Source organism: Glycine max, chromosome 1 (assembly GCF_000004515.6).
Source record: "Glycine max cultivar Williams 82 chromosome 1, Glycine_max_v4.0, whole genome shotgun sequence".
NCBI lineage: Eukaryota > Viridiplantae > Streptophyta > Magnoliopsida > Fabales > Fabaceae > Glycine > Glycine max.
Window position 1 is genome coordinate 34,181,689 of NC_016088.4, and position 6,340 is coordinate 34,188,028.

General features: G+C 32.3%; 1 long non-coding RNA gene across 1 annotated transcript; it reads right to left on the bottom strand.

Moving 5' to 3' along the window:
- Positions 1–1,167: 1,167 nt before the first annotated feature.
- Positions 1,168–3,625, bottom strand: LOC121173278 (uncharacterized). The gene is made up of 3 exons (XR_005887756.1): positions 3,272–3,625; positions 1,623–2,940; positions 1,168–1,539 (listed from the first exon to the last, which is right to left on the bottom strand). It is a non-coding gene; the product is annotated as an uncharacterized lncRNA (long non-coding RNA).
- Positions 3,626–6,340: the final 2,715 nt, after the last annotated feature.

The window sequence follows — 6,340 nt, forward strand, 5'->3', positions numbered from 1 at the left end:
AAACATATATAGAATGAATGTATACCTCCCATGTCAATTCTGAGATATGTGTAGGTCTAATACTACTAGAAAATAATCTTTTAATATCAGTTGTTTTTGACTTTCAGCATTGATTTTTAATCGATGTTGAAACTACTGACGTTAACATTATCAATGTTAATATTGGTTTTTTTTTTCAAAAGATCGATGTTAACATACACCACACGACATCGATTATTATCAAAACGGATGTCATATAGTAAGAAATATACAAAAAAAAAAGCAAAAACAACATCGATCTTGGTCAAAATCGATGTTATAAGGTGCATAACAACATCGACTTTAAGAAAAACAATGTTGAATTGTGTATTCTGAAATACTTTTTACATCAGTTATGAAAAAACTGATGTGCATTTACAACATCGATTTTTGACAAAACCAATGTTAAATGTGCTTACGACATCGATTTTGGTCAAAATTGATGTTGTAAGGGCACTTTCTACATCAGTTTTAAATCAACTGATGTTGTTTTTTGCAATTTTTAAAATATTTTATTTGTTTTACGATAAACCAACCAAAATCAATTTATAAAAAATATATTAATTTTAAATTAAAATATTTAAAAATATTATTTTAATTATAATATCACATTACTTACAATCTCATAATATTAATCTAGAAACAAATTTAAATGATAGTGATCAAACTGTAAGATATAAATATTACTTATTTTTAACTTACACACATATATATCCTACCACAAAATAAGTAAAAATTAGATTTTTTAACTAAAACTTCAAATAGGACAATTACTTAAGTAAGACAAGTAATTAATATTTCTTAAACAATATTGGTCCAACAAGCAATTTTTATTTTTATAACTTATTAATATTTTCATTTTAAAAATGAAAATTGCAACCTAGTCACCGTATAAGTCATATTAAGGGTAAATGTTAAATAACTAATTATCTTAGAATGAAAAATGCTACATCTTAAAATTTACTTTGATTACAATATGTTTAGGTCCATCTATTGTGGCAATTATGAATGACAAACTGAAAACATATGGCATTTGTAACAGTGGTTTGGTAATAAGAGCACAATGAAACAGCATTGATAGGATTGAGGAGAAAAGTAAATGATATCTGATGTTAGTTTGAGTCAATTAAAAACAGAGTAAGAAAAGAGTTCATAGAAAGACATGGAAATAATGTATATAAATAAGATTTCAATTTCAATTAATATAAGAAACCTGTGCATCTTCTCTAACGCGTAAAATATGGTCAGTTGGATCAAGCAAGTCATTTATCACTTGATCCAAGCAGAAACATGGAAAACATTTATTAAAAAAATTGAAAGAAAGAAAGAAAAGAAGGGCTTTCCCCAACCCATTCAGCAAGAAAAACTTCACTGGTCCCACATGGCCTGGAATATTTCGTGTTTGTGCTTCAACCAATGAACCATCTCTCTGTCTGTTTAACATTGGGCTGCCAAAAAATTTAGGAGAATTTTTAATGACCAAATCCGGTCTTTGGGCCAAGGTTTCTGGGGCTGCTTCTCCTAGATAAACAAAACAACAACTAACTAATCACCAATTACAAAGAGGGGAAAGCACACAAGCATAGTAATGAATAGCTTCTTACACTAAAATTCATGTTGGTGTTCTCCCAATAATTTGCAGCCGCAGCCAACCTCAACAATTTAAGCATCAATAGATTCCATTTATCTTTCTTTTAAAACAGCAACATCCCTCTGGTAGAACTCAACTAGCATCGACTAGGATGCAAATTTATTTATATTAAGTAACAAGTAATAAATCAACATTAAGAATTGCTACTAGTTTTATGTGATGATTAAGGATCTACTCTCAAATCAAATGATTCAGTTCCACTGTCCGAGTGAAAGACCTTTTTCCAAAACTAACATATTGTACCTTTATATTAAATTAATAAAAAAAGGTATATTTCTGTTAATAAACGTACCTTTATACTAATAAAAATGTTTCTTTTCTACCCATTTTAGTTGTACTTCTTTTAACTCAATCATCAATTCCCATGTCTTTCCGGTGCCATTCAAATTTTCAGCTTATGATAAGAATGATTATGAACTTAAATACTTACAAGAAAGTTGATCTCATGTGGAATATGTTTTATTTGTATTAGAAAAATGAAAGTAGAACAAATTAGTAACTTATCAAAAAGACCTCACAATTAAAAATTGACAAATAGCCTATGAGACATAACAACTACTTTCTTTCATTCAAAATATACCATGTTCAAGGTTATTCACTCATAAGGATCAAGAAAATTATAAAATAGTATCAATAACAATACACATTTGACTAACTTATCTTCATTAAAAATACCAATAGTATTATCACTTCATTAATATTTTTTTATCATTCTCCAAAATAGGGTGAACCAATATGCACTTATTGAAGATATTAAGATATATGGATAAAGGTGAAAAAATATAACTTGATTTATACAATATTATCCAATCACAAATTGACAAGTATGGTAACTTGATTAACTCTGAACATAACTAATTTAAAAATTATACCTACCATGATTTCTAATAGTGTAATGAGTATCATATTGATAATATATAAAATAAACTCATTAAATATTTTATTAAAATCCTAAAGCTAGAGATAAATTGAAGCAAAACAATTTCTAAACGACCAAATACTTTTGAAATATAGGGAGTAAAAAGACAACATCCCCTAATAAAAATCTGCATATTTTACTAATTTAAATTTAAATGACAGATTTATGTTGCAATATGATTTATCAAAAAATGTTGCAATATGATGAAGAGGTAAAATATAACAACTTGACTTCCATCATATATACTCCAAATAACAAAGCTAAAAATCAAAAACATTAATTTTAAAAGTGAAACTTACCTGCATAGTATGTGTCTTACCACTACTCATCACACCGTAAGCAAACACAGTTCCTGTAATGTTTATCATAAGTTATCTTCCAAACCCAACTAACTCCAGCAGCCACTATAATACTAAACCCACAACCACTACAAGTCACGCCACATGACATGCTAGAATAGTCACTAATGTGACATTTCTAAATGCATGTCATAATTACCAAAAAAATAGTAATTGGGACTGTTAAAAAATTTATGAAGATCAAAACAAACCAAAAAGAAAATTAAAGGATAAAACCAAAATTTCTATATTTATAGGGAGTAAAAACACATTTAACCTAAGCTTCCTTTTCTCTTTTACAAACTACTTTTTTTGTTATAAAGGTGATGATTAGCAATGACATACCCGGGCTCGCATGGACTGGTCCAAGAGGATTAACAATTTTCTCTTCACCTGAATATAGAGACAAGTACATAAGCTTCATTTATTAATGCATATGGAAGTTGAACATGAAAGGAACATTGTATCAAAGTACTATTTCATAACGAGTTTACATGATTTGATTAAGAAGTATAAGGTGGGATTCTAGTAGAGAAAATTGTTGAATAATTAATAGAAAAGTTTGTATCACCCCAAAGAAATACATATTAAGAGTGAATATAGAAAACTTTAAACCTTCTCAACTTTTGTGTGCATATGCATATTTCCATTAAGCATATTCAGAAACAAAAATATAGGACTACGGACTACGGTCTACACATAAACCTACTTCATGTTAATCTTCCCCCCCCCCCCCCCCCCCCCCCATTAAAACTAAGAAAATGAAGGGCAGGGGATCATGCATTATTCCAGGGGATGCTGATTTTATAACCTGGAAGAACATAAGTATAGTCACAGCGTATGGATCTTATTCCATACCAGTGAATGTCCACAACATAATCTCAAGAGATTTAGATTAAATTAAGTAAGAAATTCAATAAACCATTAGTATGCCGAACATGAATCTTTTTTGGTTCTCGAATACAAAAGATCCAAAACAAAAAAAAAACAACTAATTTCTATAATGCATATATGCATTCCCACATAATTTTTCACTTCTTACAAAAGCATATCCAACAATAGCAACCAATAACAAACAATAATAGCAAAGAAATCATATTAAGCATTTGGATGATGCCAATAATTTTCCACTTCTCAATAAAAGGTCCTAAAATAATAGTCATCATATTATAAGGTCATATTAGGCCAACAAATGCAAAGAAATCATAAAATTATGAAATGCTTGGAAGTGCAATCAAATGTAGTAATAAGAAGTCATCAAACGGCGTCCAATTTCACAGGAGAGAAAGGCATCAAGAGCCGTGTACTCAACTTGCCGGACAGAGAGTGAGAGATTATCCCACAAACTCCTTGTGATCCACTTGTCCTTTTCAAACTGCAAGCCCAAGATGCAGCGACACAACATGGTGAGCCCGACCTGGTTTAGCCTCGGGTCGCTGAGCTTCGTCGTGGCGAGGAAGCAAAGGTCACAGACATTGCCCATGGGTAGAAGGTGGTCCTGCATAAGCTTGCCCACGCCAGCTTGGATCCCAACAAAGGTGACGTAGGGGCTAGAGAGGAAGGAGTAGAGGTAGCGGTGTAGGTCGTCGGGTGTGAAAAGGAAGGAGTCGTGCTCGGCTGTGCCGGTTGTCGCTGGTGGAGATAGAGTGGGCGAAACAGTGTCGTTTTAGGGTGAATTGTATTTCAGGAGGAAGAGAAAAAGAATAGAGGAGAAAAGTGGACATAGAGAGGGTGATAGTGATTTTAATAACAAGAGTAACATTGGTTTTTTAAGAACTGATGTTGTAAATGCTTCGACAACATTTGTTATTTAATAGCTGATGTTAAAATCGCACCGTTAATATCGGTTTTTTAAGAACCAATGTTATAAGTGCTTAGACAACATCAATTTTTAAATAACCAATGTTAAAGTCACACTATTAACATCGATTTTTCTAAAATCGATATTAAAGATGATATTTTATTTACAAAAATATTACCGTGTATTTTATAACATCGGTTTTCATCATAACTGATGTTAACAAAATGACATTAAAACCTATTATTTTAGTAGTGTAGCCAACTTTTCATTTGGCAAGAAATGTAGTTTCAATGTTTTTACCTTGTTTAAATCTTTCAAAACTTGTTGGAAATTTGTTAGGTGATTGGAAACCATTGAGAAATATTTAATTATAGTCTCTCATAAGTTCCACATCGAGTGAGCCTAGTGTAAAACACTTAATTATCCTTAAATTGGCAGCTCATGTTCACATGAGGTGTCAAATTATAGAGGTCATTTTAGCTTGTATTGTTCCACACTTATTCAGGTTAAGGTTCTTTTTGGTGAGTGAAAATTATTCAAAATGGAGGCTAATAGCCTCAAGGAAACACAACTTGAGCTACATCAACTGTTAACTCAGGAACAACAAATCTTGGAGGAAACGAAAAACATGTAAGGAAACATTTTCCCTTAAAGCATATTTAGCAAAACTTTCACACATGCAAGGAGCTACACCTTGGGAAAGCAGCTTCACCACCAGTGTTGAGTCTAAATCCACTCGAATGTGTCTAAAACCTCTCTCCCACACCAGCTTCAATTCAATGAAGATGGCTTTTAGTTCTACAATCGGAACTGAGCAACCCCCAAAATTGGCCAAAAAACCATAGACAATGGATCCTGAATTGCCCCTCCACAAACTGACTTGTTACCTCCTTCAGTGACAACGCCATCACAATTAAGGGCCACTTCCCCTTCATTAGGAAAAACTCATTTAAAATTTCACTCAATTCAGATTCAAGTGCCTGTAATTGGTGAGCGGGTTGTAAAGCATTGAACTAGCATCATAACTTCAGGCCATATTACTAGTTTTATCAATCACTTCTTGGCTAGTCCAGTTTTCCCCTTGAAAAATCATATTATTTCTTCTCCACCATAACATATTCAGAATCGCCAAAAAGAAGACCCCAAAGAACACCATGAACCAACATATCATTTGAAGTATTGGATAGCAACCAATCCTTACAGCTATCATTTGTATAGAATTTCCCCCTCTTCTATATATACAAATAAAGAATTTCCAAACCAGCAAGAAATTTTGACAATCCCAGAAAAGATAAAAAAAGTGACTCCTCTTGATCATCACCAAATGGACAGAAGTTCGAGTGGCTCATCACCATTCCCATCCTCATTGAATTTGTGAGAAAACATTCATGACCCAGCTTCCAAAGAAACCCTTTAACCTTCTCTAGACCTTTCCATTTATTGATGACTTCGAATAGCATTTGGTTAGGGCACACCACACTATTATGCACCACATAATAAGGAACGATTCATCACTAGACAAACTCCAAGCTAACACATTCCTATTCTCAGGCATTTGAGGGAAAATCATGGCAACCGCATCTTGCACCACATTATTGGGAACATATTCTTTG